Raw genomic sequence first — 15257 nt, 5'->3', positions numbered from 1 at the left:
GCAGCAGAGTACTGTAATGGAAGCATGCTGGGTCCATAGCCCAGATGTAGGCAGATTGAAACTATCCTCTGCTATATGCGTTTTTTTTTGTTAATTAAAGTAATCCAAAACTGGGATTGATATTTTTGCTCTTTTATTTTTACTTAAAGTACAATAACTTTTACCATTTTCATTTGTTTTAATAGTATATTGACAGTATTGTTTTCTTTCAAAAATCCACTTAATTTTCTTTACCCGATTATTAAAATGGTAATTGACAAAAACAAACTACATTGTCACCAGAAGAGCAATACAAAATGTACAAGTGATATATTAAAATCATCTTTCCAGCTTGAATTTCAATGATGCATTGGGGCAACGATTTTGTGAGAAACATCTTCACCCTTAAATAAAGATTTTCTTAATTCCTTACCTGTGTGCTAATTAGATATCACCTTGTTTTCACATTAAACAGACTTCCACATGAGAAAGCAGCAAGGATGCAGTGGCGTTAATGTTTCCTGGTGTCAACCTGTATTATTTCAGTAGATATTCAAATGAGGATGCATCTTGCTGCCTTTCCAATGAAGCAAGTTTAATTTAGTAATAGGTGAAAAACCATCCCTACAAATGTGTTAATCAGAAACTTGGCTTTGTGGACACTTTTCAGAGAACAAATTTGTTAGCATAAAAATAAAGCCAGAAAATGAAGAGCTGTTTAATCACTCAATTGGATTTTTTTGCCAGCATATTTCTTTTTCTCAGCAACCCACTGCTAAATTGTGCTTCCTAGCTGTTTTTATAAAATCACTGAATCAAATCTAACTCTGATTACATCAGAGAAGGCCAGGTACCCTACACCATAAGAGGGGGTTTGAAATTTTGACTTGTCTACATAAAGATCACCAAAATCTGATAACAAGGTCAATTACATCCCTGGGTGGGATTGAACCACCAACCTTTTGGTTAATAGCCTTACACAGTAACTGATTGCGCCACAGCAACACTTTGCAAAAGTCCATACTGACAAAGGCTAATAAGCATTCATCTAGAACGATTCCTAGAAACATTTTAAAAAGTCAATAATGTGGAGAGTTTTTGTAAGATGTTTCTTCCATCAACCAATGAAGAAACACATTGGTACTTTCCCATGATGAGTGAGTGCTTCAGGATCTCTTGCACTTACATGTGCAGCAGAGTACTGTAATGGAAGCATGCTGGGTCCATAACCCAGAGGTAGGCAGATTGAAACTATCCTCTGCTATATGCATTTTTTTTTGTTAATTAAAGTAATCCAAAACTGGGATTGATATTTTTGCTCTTTTATTTTTACTTAAAGTACAATAACTTTTACCATTTTAATTTGTTTTAATAGTATATTGACAGTATTGTTTTCTTTCAAAAATCCAATTAATTTTCTTTACCCGATTATTAAAATGGTAATTGACAAAAACAAACTACATTGTCACCAGAAGAGCAATACAAAATGTACAAATGATATATTAAAATCATCTTTCCAGCTTGAATTTAAATGATGCATTGGGGCAACGATTTTGTGAGAAACATCTTCACCCTTAAATAAAGATTTTCTTAATTCCTTACCTGTGTGCTAATTAGATATCACCTTGTTTTCACATTAAACAGACTTCCACATGAGAAAGCAGCAAGGATGCAGTGGCGTTAATGTTTCCTGGTGTCAACCTGTATTATTTCAGTAGATATTGAAATGAGGATGCATCTTGTTGCCTTTCCAATGAAGCAAGTTTAATTTAGTAATAGGTGAAAAACCATCCCTACAAAGATGTTAATCAGATACTTGGCTTTGTGGACACTTTTCAGAGAACAAATTTGTTAGCATAAAAATAAAGCCAGAAAATGAAGAGCTATTTAATCACTCAATTGGATTTTTTTGCCAGCATATTTCTTTTTCTCTGCAACCCACTGCTAAATTGTGCTTCCTAGCTGTTTTTATAAAATCACTGAATCAAATCTAACTCTGATTACATCAGAGAAGGCCAGGTACCCTACACCATAACAGGGGTTTTCGAAATTTTGACTTGTCTACATAAAGATCACCAAAATCTGATAACGAGGTCAATTACGTCCCTGGGTGGGATTGAACCACCAACCTTTTGGTTAATAGCCTTACACAGTAACTGATTGCACCACAGCAACACTTTGCAAAAGTCCATACTGACAAAGGCTAATAAGCATTCATCTAGAACGATTCCTAGAAACATTTTAAAAAGTCAATAATGTGGAGAGTTTTTGTAAGATGTTTCTTCCATCAACCAATGAAGAAACACATTGGTACTTTCCCATGATGAGTGAGTGCTTCAGGATCTCTTGCACTTACATGTGCAGCAGAGTACTGTAATGGAAGCATGCTGGGTCCATAACCCAGAGGTAGGCAGATTGAAACTATCCTCTGCTATATGCATTTTTTTTTGTTAATTAAAGTAATCCAAAACTGGGATTGATATTTTTGCTCTTTTATTTTTACTTAAAGTACAATAACTTTTACCATTTTAATTTGTTTTAATAGTATATTGACAATATTGTTTTCTTTCAAAAATCCACTTAATTTTCTTTACCCGATTATTAAAATGGTAATTGACAAAAACAAACTACATTATCACCAGAAGAGCAATATAAAATGTTCAAGTAATATATTAAAATCATCTTTCCAGCTTGGATTTCAATGATGCATTGGGGCAACGATTTTGTGAGAAACATCTTCACCCTTAAATAAAGATTTTCTTAATTCCTTACCTGTGTGCTAATTAGATATCACCTTGTTTTCACATTAAACAGACTTCCACATGAGAAAACAGCAAAGATGCAGTGGCGTTAATGTTTCATGGTGTCAACCTGTATTATTTCCGTAGATATTGAAATGAGGATGCATCTTGCTGCCTTTCCAATGAAGCAAGTTTAATTTAGTAATAGGTGAAAAACCATCCCTACAAAGATGTTAATCAGATACTTGGCTTTGTGGACACTTTTCAGAGAACAAATTTGTTATCATAAAAATAAAGCCAGAAAATGAAGAGCTGTTTAATCACTCAATTGGATTTTTCTGCCAGCATTTTTCTTTTTCTCTGCAACTCACTGCTAAATTGTGCTTCCTAGCTGTTTTTTTTTATAAAATCACTTAATCAAATCTAACTCTGATTACATCAGAGAAGGCCAGGTACCCTACACCATAAGAGGGGGTTTGCAATTTTGACTTGTCTACTTAAATATCACCAAAATCTGATCACAAGGTCAATCACGTCCCTGGGTGGGATTGAACCACCAACCTTTTGATTAATAGCTGAACACACTAACCGATTGCGCCACAGAGACACTTTGCAAAAAGTAAATACTGACAAAGACTAATAAGCATTCATCTAGAACGTTTCCTAGAAAAACTTTAAAAAGTCAATAATCTGGAGAGTTTTTGTAAGATGTTTCTTCCAGCAACCAATGAAGAAACACATTGGTACTTTCGCATGATGAGTGAGTGCTTCAGGATCTCTTGCACTTACATGTGCAGCAGAGTACTGTAATGGAAGCATGCTGGGTCCATAACCCAGAGGTAGGCAGATTGAAACTATCCTTTGCTATATGCATATTTTTTTGTTCATTAAAGTAATCCAAAACTGGGATTGATATTTTAGCTTTTATTTTTACTTAAAGTACAATAACTTTTACCATTTTAATTTGTTTTAATAGTATATTGACAGTATTGTTTTCTTTCAAAAATCCACTTAATTTTCTTTACCCTATTATTAAAATGGTAATTGACAAAAACAAACTACATTGTCACCAGAAGAGCAATACAAAATGTACAAGTGATATATTAAAATCATCTTTCCAGCTTGAATTTCAATGATGCATTGGGGCAACGATTTTGTGAGAAACATCTTCACCCTTAAATAAAGATTTTCTTAATTCCTTACCTGTGTGCTAATTAGATATCACCTTGTTTTCACATTAAACAGACTTCCACATGAGAAAGCAGCAAGGATGCAGTGGCGTTAATGTTTCCTGGTGTCAACCTGTATTATTTCAGTAGATATTGAAATGAGGATGCATCTTGCTGCCTTTCCAATGAAGCAAGTTTAATTTAGTAATAGGTGAAAAACCATCCCTACAAAGATGTTAATCAGATATTTGGCTTTGTGGACACTTTTCAGAGAACAAATTTGTTAGCATAAAAGTAAAGCCAGAAAATGAAGAGCTGTTTAATCACTCAATTGGATTTTTTTGCCAGCATATTTCTTTTTCTCTGCAAACCACTGCTAAATTGTGCTTCCTAGCTGTTTTTATAAAATCACTGAATCAAATCTAACTCTGATTACATCAGAGAAGGCCAGGTACCCTACACCATAAGAGGGGTTTTTGAAATTTTGACTTGTCTACTTAAAGATCACCAAAATCTGATAACAAGGTCAATTACGTCCCTGGGTGGGATTGAACCACCAACCTTTTGGTTAATAGCCTTACACACTAACTGATTGCGCCACAGCGACACTTTGCAAAAGTACATACTGACAAAGGCTGATAAGCATTCATCTAGAACGTTTCCAAGAAAAACTTTAAATAGTCAATAATCTGGAGAGTTTTTGTAAGATGTTTCTTCCATCAACCAATGAAGAAACACATTGGTACTTTCCCATGATGAGTGAGTGCTTCAGGATCTCTTGCAATTACATGTGCAGCAGAGTACTGTAATGGAAGCATGCTGGGTCCATAGCCCAGAGGTAGGCAGATTGAAACTATCCTCTGCTATATGCATTTTTTTTTGTTAATTAAAGTAATCCAAAACTGGGATTGATATTTTTGCTCTTTTATTTTTACTTAAAGTACAATAACTTTTACCATTTTAATTTGTTTTAATAGTATATTGACAGTATTGTTTTCTTTCAAAAATCCACTTAATTTTCTTTACCCGATTATTAAAATGGTAATTGACAAAAATAAACTGATGAGGATACTACTGCAGTCTTTGTTTCGTCTGTACCCGCTGAAAGAGCAGCAAAAGTTGGAGATCTTGATGGGACAGTTGAAAGGGCTTGCACTTAGAGAGGTTACTTCCTGGCCTACTGAAGAGAAGAAGACTGTGGACCAGATCCTCAACAGGCTTGCTACCACATTTGACACAAGGACAGTGTCAGAACTTAAAATGCACTTCTTTGCTCGAAAGCAACAACCAGGAGAGTCACTACGGGGCTATGCCCTCAGCTTTCAGGAAGCACTCAGAGATGTTCAGCAAGCAGACCCTGAGGAAGTGCATGACAAAGAGAAAATGTTATTGGACCAGTTCACTGAAGTTGCAAGGGGCGAATTTGTAAAAACTCAGCTGCGACTATTGAGATTGCAGAAGCCTGGAAGCACATTCCTGGATTTTAAAGAGGCTGCGATTAAAGTTCTAGGCTCCAGTCTTACTTCAGGGGCTGTTCCACAAGAGTCTATTCCAGAGATGCCACGGTATCAAGAGAATTCTGATGCCCAGGAGTCAAGTTTTAAAGGAGCTACTTACCCACCTACAGTAAAAGGAGTGACAGTGCCATGTTCAAAGACATGCATATTTGACTCTTCTAGTGAGTTACGAAGTCTGCTGGCTGAACTGACACGTGGTGTGACAGAGATGCGCAGAGACCTGCAGATTCTGAAGAGACAGCAGGCACTGCTCCATGAAGAAATGGAATGGTGCCAGGAGAGGAGACCACTGAACAGTTCCCAATGGGACCTACATAGAAACAGGGAGACACTTTTTTCCAACCACTTTGCCTCCCAAAGGCGACCCATTTTTCAAAGCTGTGAAGGAAGCGGACAAATTAAGAGAGAATTTGAGCAGCCAGATCATTTAAACTCCAAATTCATGTGGTTAACCCGTTATGTTAGCCAATGCCCGGTGGTTCAAGTTTGCATCAATGGAGTCTCAATGCCCGCTCTCTTAGACACTGGATCACAAGTGACCACAATACAAGCAACACAGTTTGAGCAGCATTGGACTGAGGAACAGATGTTTCCGTCAACTTCCACATTGATAAACCCGATTGCAAGCAATGGGCACTGCATCCCTTGCAAAGGATACTGGGAAGCTGAAATTCAAATCGGACGAACAGTGCTACCACAGCAAGGCTTCATCATCACCACTGCCCAAGATGATGGATTGCCTCCAGTGATAGTGGGCATGAATGTGTTGCGGAACTGCTGTGAGGAGCTCGTAGCAGCACTCCAAGGAGAGTTTCAAACTGACAAGCTCCAGGAGAAACAAGGCCTTCAACCTGGGATAGCCAAACAAAAGGGAAGAATGATAACAGAATTATGTGTAAGAGAGGAACATGAAAAAAATAAGGCCAGCCAAATAATGATAGAAATGCCCATCTCCAGTGTCCAGATTATCCGAAAGAATGCTTCAATGTTAGGCATGAATAATATAGCATCCAGTTCTAGAAACTGTGAGCAACCTATTCAAGGAACCAGTTTTGACCACCTGCAAGATAAAAGTCAGATGATAAGACACCTCAAAGCCTTACTGAAGATTGGGAAATACCTGACCAAGCGACAAAGGCAAGAATCCTCGCCAGAACTCCTGAAGTTGTTGAGACAGCGAGAAAGGCTGTTTGAAGAGAAAGGACAGTTGGTTCGATGTAGTGTGGATCCTAATACTCATTACAAGTCAGGTCACCCTGGGTGCAAAAGGATGGAAACAAGCATCTGGAAATAGTTCTTTTGGGTTGAAATGAGGGAAGACATCAAGAGATGGTGCCGAAACTGTCCAACCTGTTCTGTAAGAAGAACCTTGCTGCCTCTTTCTCTCCAGAATCCATTGTCCCAAACCAGCTGTGATACTGAATCCCAAGATGGAATGGAAGAGGCTCATAAAATGTATTTACAGCAGACTAAGGTGGTTTGTCACCGACAAGGAGGCAAGAAGACTAGGGCTTGCAAAACAGAAAACCACCATAGTCAGCTGCAGTTTTGTACAGCATGTCCCAAAGACAGTTTAGAAAGAGTTCAATACTCATCCATGGCAGGGGGGTTGAGGTTTCCTAGACAAACTTTTCAAGACCATATACTGTCCAGATTTCAACCGATTGCTCCAGGAGCATGTGTTAATGTACTATAGCACAAAAGGAATTATACCTATCAGATACTGATGTTAAAAATGTTGATAAATGTTAATGTTTCAGACATAATCTGTGTTCACTAATGAATGTGACTGGATATAGTGAGAAGTTTATATAGGGATAAAACCAAAATGCGTGAGGACACGCATGTTTTGGGGGGGGGGCACGTGTGATATCCCATAACAACAAGGACATTTTTGACAACAGTGTAGTTGCCTGTGCCATTTTAAATAAAGTTTATTTAAAAGAAAATTGAACAGCAGTTTGAGAAGTCAGTTGGAGCCATGGTGAGGAAAGAGCTGGCGACGCCATTACGCAGAGATGAGCAGCTGAGAGAGGGGAGACAAATAAGCTGAAAATTGCATGAGAGAGTAAGCAGTAGTGCAAAATACAGCAGTGGAAGTGCAGCAATTAACAAGTAAGAACGCCATGACACTCTCAGCCAAGAGAGTGCACAGCAAGTGTCAGAGACAGGAGAGTATAAAGCCTTTATACCAATGCTGACTGGCCTACATCTGAGGGGAAACTGCCTCAGAAACATCTATTGACTGGGTGAGATAAATCCATATTTATACTGAAACCTACTCCACTGCAAAGGACATTATCCTATATTTACTATACCTATGCAGCGATTTACATGGGAAGCAGCTCCAGTTTGTTTTAAACAATCATCTTTACTACACAGAGCTACAATATTTTGTTCACAGCTAAAGGAGACAATAGCTGCATATAACTATGTAACAACATAACCGGGCCCCAACGTGCACATAGAGACTCCCTGCAGTGACACCAATGTTATCTTGGACTTAAATATTGTCTGCATAAGTTGATTTCTATTACTAAGCAACATAGTATTAATCTCAGATTTAGTTATATTACCATTTGTGTAATGACTTAAAGTGTATATGGTGTCTGTGTTTAAGTTGCTTGAATCAAATCTTTCCCTTCCCTACTGTAATCAGTTCCTTTTCTGAGTTATGTGGTAAACCATTTATTCTTTCATACAAAGCCCTGCCTGCCTTTCTTTGTGTCTGGGGAAACCTTGCCTCTCTGCCAGGAATAGAGAAGAGCTGCTGCTGAAGGAGGAATAGTCCATCAAGGTATCCCTGACCTGTTCCACATAGTTTACACACTTGTTATACCGGGGTGTTACATTGTGTGTGACTGACCTTAGGAAGAAACCGGAGCCTCCGCTGCAGTGACCCAGCAACCAGGGCACGGGAGTATACAGTGCCGCTGGGAGTGATGAAGCTGCAGTAAAGATGTCTATTAGACCTAGCCTGCTGCAGCCCTTGTAGATTCTCATAAAAAAAGTTCTTCTTTTCTTGTCAAAATTAATAGCTAAGAATAGGCTGCTTGAGGCAGGCCCCTGTTAAGTGGCCTGCTACTGAAGGCAACAACTACAAACTGAGCTCCCTGTTCATGGAAGCGGGGTTATAGAGGAGAATGCGCTGAGCATCTTGGGAACAGTCAAAAGCTTTGAGCCGGTTGGTGCCTCAGATCAAGATCCTACTCTACACCCCAATGTGAATCCTTGTGGAGTCCAGTGTACCCCACAGAAGAAATTAATGTGTCACACCCATTGGCAGCAACCTTAGAATAGCTGCTGATGGGCACAATTGAGAAAGGAAGGGGGGGGGACATTTGAATCCAGCACATAGATGCAATTCAAATATGTAATTTGAACCTTCCTATTTTAAAATATAATGGATGAACCTCACCCTGTGAGAACAATCTTCATGATATAGAGATCTCATATGCAAAATAAGTATGAGTTGGGATAGGGCTGGGGAGGGTGGCTGCTCGGGCAGCCCCTCCCCCGTCAAGTTAAGGAGATTCAACTGAGGAAGCACAAGGGAACTCTCGTCTGGGGACAACAACTGCAGGGAGACCACATCTTTTCAGATGAACATGGGAGGGCGGAAGGCTGCCTAATACTGAAGCACCATCAAATATCAAACCATATGCAATAACTAGTACAAGCATTCCTGGGGGAAGGTCTGCAGGAGACGAATTTGCATACGGTGATGTCATCCAAGCAGTGGGCCAAAGTTGGCTGGAACCCTCATCTGCATATGAAAAGAGAAAAGGGTTATGCAGGGCATGGCGGCATTTTGCGGCGCTTGGATGACCCCTAGTTCGCATTAAACACCTCCACCCTCCTTCGGTGTGGGGCTCATGTTGACTATGCCCCAGCCCCTGAAGCATTCAAGCTGATTTCTTGCAGCAGCTGGGCACTGTAACAGCTCCAGAGCTGCTCTGTAAGGCAAATAAAAGGGTGTGGGCCCTGCAGCACTACCTGTAGTTCGCATTGTGCGTTGGAAGGCACAAAGTAAGCAGACGGGAGAAGTCAGGATAGTGCGCAAGGGCATAGAAGGGAGCGGCTCAAGAAAAGAGAAGTGGAAACAGACAGCAAACTAGGCTGGAGAGAGACCTGAGACAAAGAGATCTGAATTATACGAGAGCCGACCAGGGGAAACACAAATTATGCAGTCAAGTTTCCCACATTTGGGGAAATCGCAGGGGCAGCACAGCCAGAGTGCAATGGGTGAGCCTTGCCCTTGGAGAAGCACCTTCAAGATCATAGTATCTCACCTGGCAGGTAAATAGGAGTTGGGCTAGAGCTGGGGAGGGTCGCTGCTCGGGCACCCCCCTGTCAAGTGAAGGAGATCCAACTGAGGCAGCACAATGGAACTCTCGAAAGAAGAACAAGGCTAGAGGAAGATCTGAGACAAAGAAATCTGACTTTTACCAGAGCTGACCAGCGGAAAACACAAACACAGTCCCCCACTACCACAAATAATGCAGGCGAGTTTCCCACATTTGGGGAAATCACAGGGGTCAGCATACCCAGAATGCAATGAATGAACCTCACCCTGGGTGAACAATCTTCATGACCATGGTGTCTCCTATGCAAAATAAGTATGATTTGGGATAGGGCTGGGGAGGGCCGCTGCTCAGGCACATCTCTGTCAAGTAAAGGAAATTCAACTGAGGCAGCACAAGGGAACTCTCATCTGGGGACAACAACTGCAGGGAGAACACATATTTTCAGATGAACATGGGAGGGCAGAAGGCTGCCTAATACTGAAGCACCCCCAAACAACAAACCAAATGCAACAACTAGTGCAAGCATTCCTGGGGGAAGGCCTGCAGCAGATGGATTTGCATATGGTGATGTTATCCAAGCAGTGGGTCAAAGTTGGCTTCAACCCTCATCTGCATATGAAAAGAGAAAAGGGGCGTGCAGGGCATGGCGGCCTTTTGCGCTGCTTGGATGACCCCTAGATCGCATTAAACACCCCCACCCTCCTTTGGTGTGGGGCTCATGTTGGCCATGCCCCATCCCATGAAGCATTCAAGCTGATTTCTTGCAGCAGCTGGGCACTGTAACAGCTCCAGAGCTGCTCTGTAAGGCAAGTAAAAGGGTGTGGGCCCTGCAGCACTACCTGTAGTTTGCATTGTGCATTGGAAGGCACAAAGTAAGCAGACGGGAGGAGAAGTCAGGATAGTGCACAAGGGTATAGAAGGGAGGGGCTCAAGAAAAGAGAAGTGGAAACAGACAGCAAACTAGGCTGGAGAGAGACCTGAGACAAAGAGATCTGAATTATACGAGAGCCGACCAGGGGAAACACAAATTATGCAGTCAAGTTTCCCACATTTGGGGAAATTGCAGGGGCAGCACACCCAGAGTGCAATGGGTGAGCCTTGCCCTGGGAGAAGCACCTTCATGATCATAGTATCTCACCTGGCAGGTAAGTAGGAGTTGGGCTAGAGCTGGGGAGGGTCGCTGCTCGGGCACCCCCCTGTCAAGTGAAGGAGATCCAACTGAGGCAGCACAAAGGAACTCTCGAAAGAAGAACAAGGCTAGAGGAAGATCTGAGACAAAGAAATCTGACTTTTACCAGAGCTGACCAGAGGAAAGCACAAACACAGTCCACCACTACCACAAATAATGCAGTCGAGTTTCCCACATTTGGGGAAATCACAGGGGTCAGCATACCCAGAGTGCAATGAATGAACCGCACCCTGGGAGAACAATCTTCATAACAATGGTATCTCCTATGCAAAATAAGTATGATTTGGGATATGGCTGGGGAGGGCCGCTGCTCAGGCACATCTCTGTCAAGTAAAGGAGATTCAACTGAGGCAGCACAAGGGAACTCTCATCTGGGGACAACAACTGCAGGGAGAACACATATTTTCAGATGAACATGGGAGGGCAGAAGGCTGCCTAATACTGAAGCACCCCCAAACAACAAACCAAATGCAACAACTAGTGCAAGCATTCCTGGGGGAAGGCCTGCAGCAGATAGATTTGCATATGGTGACGTCATCCAAGCAGTGGGTCAAAGTTGGCTTCAACCCTCGTCTGCATATGAAAAGAGAAAAGGGGCGTGCAGGGCATGGTGGCCTTTTGCGGCACTTGGCTGACCCCTAGTTTGCATTAAACACCTCCACCCTCCTTCGGTGTGGGGCTCATGTTGGCTATGCCCCAGCCCCTGAAGCATTCAAGCTGATTTCTTGCAGCAGCTGGGCACTGTAACAGCTCCAGAGCTGCTCTGTAAGGCAAGTAAAAGGGTGTGGGCCCTGCAGCACTACCTGTAGTTCGCATTGTGCGTTGGAAGGCACAAAGTAAGCAGAAAGGAGGAGAAGTCAGGATAGTGCGCAAGGGCATAGAAGGGAGCGGCTCAAGAAAAGAGAAGTGGAAACAGACAGCAAACTAGGCTGGAGAGAGACCTGAGACAAAGATATCTGAATTATACGAGACCTGACCAGGGGAAACACAAATTATGCAGTCAAGTTTCCCACATTTGGGGAAATCGCAGGAGCAGCACACCCAGAGTGCAATGGGTGAGCCTTGCCCTTGGAGAAGCACCTTCATGATCATAGTATCTCACCTGGCAGGTAAGTATGAGTTGGGCTAGAGCTGGGGAGGGTCGCTGCTCGGGCACCCCCCTGTCAAGTGAAGGAGATCCAACTGAGGCAGCACAAAGGAACTCTCGAAAGAAGAACAAGGCTAGAGGAAGATCTGAGACAAAGAAATCTGACTTTTACCAGAGCTGACCAGAGGAAAGCACAAACACAGTCCACCACTACCACAAATAATGCAGTCGAGTTTCCCACATTTGGGGAAATCACAGGGGTCAGCATACCCAGAGTGCAATGAATGAACCGCACCCTGGGAGAACAATCTTCATAACAATGGTATCTCCTATGCAAAATAAGTATGATTTGGGATATGGCTGGGGAGGGCCGCTGCTCAGGCACATCTCTGTCAAGTAAAGGAGATTCAACTGAGGCAGCACAAGGGAACTCTCATCTGGGGACAACAACTGCAGGGAGAACACATATTTTCAGATGAACATGGGAGGGCAGAAGGCTGCCTAATACTGAAGCACCCCCAAACAACAAACCAAATGCAACAACTAGTGCAAGCATTCCTGGGGGAAGGCCTGCAGCAGATAGATTTGCATATGGTGATGTCATCCAAGCAGTGGGTCAAAGTTGGCTTCAACCCTCGTCTGCATATGAAAAGAGAAAAGGGGCGTGCAGGGCATGGTGGCCTTTTGCAGCACTTGGCTGACCCCTAGTTTGCATTAAACACCTCCACCCTCCTTCGGTGTGGGGCTCATGTTGGCTATGCCCCAGCCCCTGAAGCATTCAAGCTGATTTCTTGCAGCAGCTGGGCACTGTAACAGCTCCAGAGCTGCTCTGTAAGGCAAGTAAAAGGGTGTGGGCCCTGCAGCACTACCTGTAGTTCGCATTGTGCGTTGGAAGGCACAAAGTAAGCAGAAAGGAGGAGAAGTCAGGATAGTGCGCAAGGGCATAGAAGGGAGCGGCTCAAGAAAAGAGAAGTGGAAACAGACAGCAAACTAGGCTGGAGAGAGACCTGAGACAAAGAGATCTGAATTATACGAGACCTGACCAGGGGAAACACAAATTATGCAGTCAAGTTTCCCACATTTGGGGAAATCGCAGGGGCAGCACACCCAGAGTGCAATGGGTGAGCCTTGCCCTGGGAGAAGCACCTTCATGATCATAGTATCTCACCTGGCAGGTAAGTAGGAGTTGGGCTAGAGCTGGGGAGGGTCGCTGCTCGGGCACCCCCCTGTCAAGTGAAGGAGATCCAACTGAGGCAGCACAAGGAAACTCTCGAAAGAAGAACAAGGCTAGAGGAAGATCTGAAACAAAGAAATCTGACTTTTACCAGAGATCAGAGGAAAACACAAACACAGTCCCCCACTACCAACAAATAAAGCAGTCACGTTTCCCACATTTGGGGAAATCACAGGGGTCAGCATACCCAGAATGCAATGAATGAACCTCACCCTGGGAGAGTAATCTTCATGACCATGGTATCTCCTATGCAAAATAAGTATGATTTGGGATAGGGCTGGGGAGGGCCGCTGCTCATGCACATCTCTGTCAAGTAAAGGAGATTCAACTGAGGCAGCACAAGGGAACTCTCATCTGGGGACAACAACTGCAGGGAGAACACATATTTTCAGATGAACATGGGAGGGCAGAAGGCTGCCTAATACTGAAGCAGACCCAAACAACAAACCAAATGCAACAACTAGTGCAAGCATTCCTGGGGGAAGTTCTGCAGAAGACGGATTTGCATACGGTGATGTCATCCAAGCAGTGGGTCAAAGTTGGCTTCAACCCTCATCTGCATATGAAAAGAGAAAAGGGGCGTGCAGGGCATGGCGGCCTTTTGCGGTGCTTGGATGACCCCTAGTTCGCATTAAACACCCCACCCTCCTTTGGTGTGGGGCTCATGTTGGCCATGCCCCAGCCCCTGAAGCATTCAAGCTGATTTCTTGCAGCAGCTGGGCACTGTAACAGCTCCAGAGCTGCTCTGTAAGGCAAATAAAAGGGTGTGGGCCCTGCAGCACTACCTGTAGTTCGCATTGTGCGTTGGAAGGCACAAAGTAAGCAGACGGGAGAAGTCAGGATAGTGCGCAAGGGCATAGAAGGGAGCGGCTCAAGAAAAGAGAAGTGGAAACAGACAGCAAACTAGGCTGGAGAGAGACCTGAGACAAAGAGATCTGAATTATACGAGAGCCGACCAGGGGAAACACAAATTATGCAGTCAAGTTTCCCACATTTGGGGAAATCGCAGGGGCAGCACAGCCAGAGTGCAATGGGTGAGCCTTGCCCTGGGAGAAGCACCTTCAAGATCATAGTATCTCACCTGGCAGGTAAATAGGAGTTGGGCTAGAGCTGGGGAGGGTCGCTGCTCGGGCACCCCCCTGTCAAGTGAAGGAGATCCAACTGAGGCAGCACAATGGAACTCTCGAAAGAAGAACAAGGCTAGAGGAAGATCTGAGACAAAGAAATCTGACTTTTACCAGAGCTGACCAGCGGAAAACACAAACACAGTCCCCCACTACCACAAATAATGCAGGCGAGTTTCCCACATTTGGGGAAATCACAGGGGTCAGCATACCCAGAATGCAATGAATGAACCTCACCCTGGGTGAACAATCTTCATGACCATGGTGTCTCCTATGCAAAATAAGTATGATTTGGGATAGGGCTGGGGAGGGCCGCTGCTCAGGCACATCTCTGTCAAGTAAAGGAAATTCAACTGAGGCAGCACAAGGGAACTCTCATCTGGGGACAACAACTGCAGGGAGAACACATATTTTCAGATAAACATGGGAGGGCAGAAGGCTGCCTAATACTGAAGCACCCCCAAACAACAAACCAAATGCAACAACTAGTGCAAGCATTCCTGGGGGAAGGCCTGCAGCAGATGGATTTGCATATGGTGATGTTATCCAAGCAGTGGGTCAAAGTTGGCTTCAACCCTCATCTGCATATGAAAAGAGAAAAGGGGCGTGCAGGGCATGGCGGCCTTTTGCGCTGCTTGGATGACCCCTAGATCGCATTAAACACCCCCACCCTCCTTTGGTGTGGGGCTCATGTTGGCCATGCCCCATCCCATGAAGCATTCAAGCTGATTTCTTGCAGCAGCTGGGCACTGTAACAGCTCCAGAGCTGCTCTGTAAGGCAAGTAAAAGGGTGTGGGCCCTGCAGCACTACCTGTAGTTTGCATTGTGCATTGGAAGGCACAAAGTAAGCAGACGGGAGGAGAAGTCAGGATAGTGCACAAGGGTATAGAAGGGAGGGGCTCAAGAAAAG

At 43.4% G+C, this 15257-nt stretch overlaps 10 non-coding genes across 10 annotated transcripts; all 10 read right to left on the bottom strand.

Moving 5' to 3' along the window:
• Positions 1-9550: 9550 nt before the first annotated feature.
• On the bottom strand, positions 9551-9713 carry LOC135012012 (U1 spliceosomal RNA). The gene has a single exon (XR_010211029.1). It is a non-coding gene; the product is annotated as a U1 spliceosomal RNA (small nuclear RNA).
• A 152-nt stretch (positions 9714-9865) lies between these two features.
• Positions 9866-10029, bottom strand: LOC135011801 (U1 spliceosomal RNA). The gene has a single exon (XR_010210845.1). It is a non-coding gene; the product is annotated as a U1 spliceosomal RNA (small nuclear RNA).
• Positions 10030-10703: 674 nt separating this feature from the next.
• Positions 10704-10866, bottom strand: LOC135011843 (U1 spliceosomal RNA). Its single transcript, XR_010210884.1, has one exon. It is a non-coding gene; the product is annotated as a U1 spliceosomal RNA (small nuclear RNA).
• A 152-nt stretch (positions 10867-11018) lies between these two features.
• LOC135011767 (U1 spliceosomal RNA) lies at positions 11019-11182 on the bottom strand. The gene has a single exon (XR_010210813.1). It is a non-coding gene; the product is annotated as a U1 spliceosomal RNA (small nuclear RNA).
• A 674-nt stretch (positions 11183-11856) lies between these two features.
• Positions 11857-12019, bottom strand: LOC135011884 (U1 spliceosomal RNA). The gene has a single exon (XR_010210923.1). It is a non-coding gene; the product is annotated as a U1 spliceosomal RNA (small nuclear RNA).
• Positions 12020-12171: 152 nt separating this feature from the next.
• LOC135011766 (U1 spliceosomal RNA) lies at positions 12172-12335 on the bottom strand. Its single transcript, XR_010210812.1, has one exon. It is a non-coding gene; the product is annotated as a U1 spliceosomal RNA (small nuclear RNA).
• A 674-nt stretch (positions 12336-13009) lies between these two features.
• On the bottom strand, positions 13010-13172 carry LOC135011873 (U1 spliceosomal RNA). Its single transcript, XR_010210912.1, has one exon. It is a non-coding gene; the product is annotated as a U1 spliceosomal RNA (small nuclear RNA).
• A 149-nt stretch (positions 13173-13321) lies between these two features.
• LOC135011924 (U1 spliceosomal RNA) lies at positions 13322-13486 on the bottom strand. Its single transcript, XR_010210959.1, has one exon. It is a non-coding gene; the product is annotated as a U1 spliceosomal RNA (small nuclear RNA).
• Positions 13487-14156: 670 nt separating this feature from the next.
• On the bottom strand, positions 14157-14319 carry LOC135011983 (U1 spliceosomal RNA). Its single transcript, XR_010211009.1, has one exon. It is a non-coding gene; the product is annotated as a U1 spliceosomal RNA (small nuclear RNA).
• Positions 14320-14471: 152 nt separating this feature from the next.
• On the bottom strand, positions 14472-14635 carry LOC135011800 (U1 spliceosomal RNA). The gene has a single exon (XR_010210844.1). It is a non-coding gene; the product is annotated as a U1 spliceosomal RNA (small nuclear RNA).
• Positions 14636-15257: the final 622 nt, after the last annotated feature.

Source organism: Pseudophryne corroboree, unplaced genomic scaffold (assembly GCF_028390025.1).
Source record: "Pseudophryne corroboree isolate aPseCor3 unplaced genomic scaffold, aPseCor3.hap2 scaffold_251, whole genome shotgun sequence".
NCBI classification, from domain to species: Eukaryota; Metazoa; Chordata; class Amphibia; order Anura; family Myobatrachidae; genus Pseudophryne; species Pseudophryne corroboree.
Note: the sequence above shows the minus strand (reverse complement) of the source record. Positions and strands in the feature narration are given on the sequence as shown.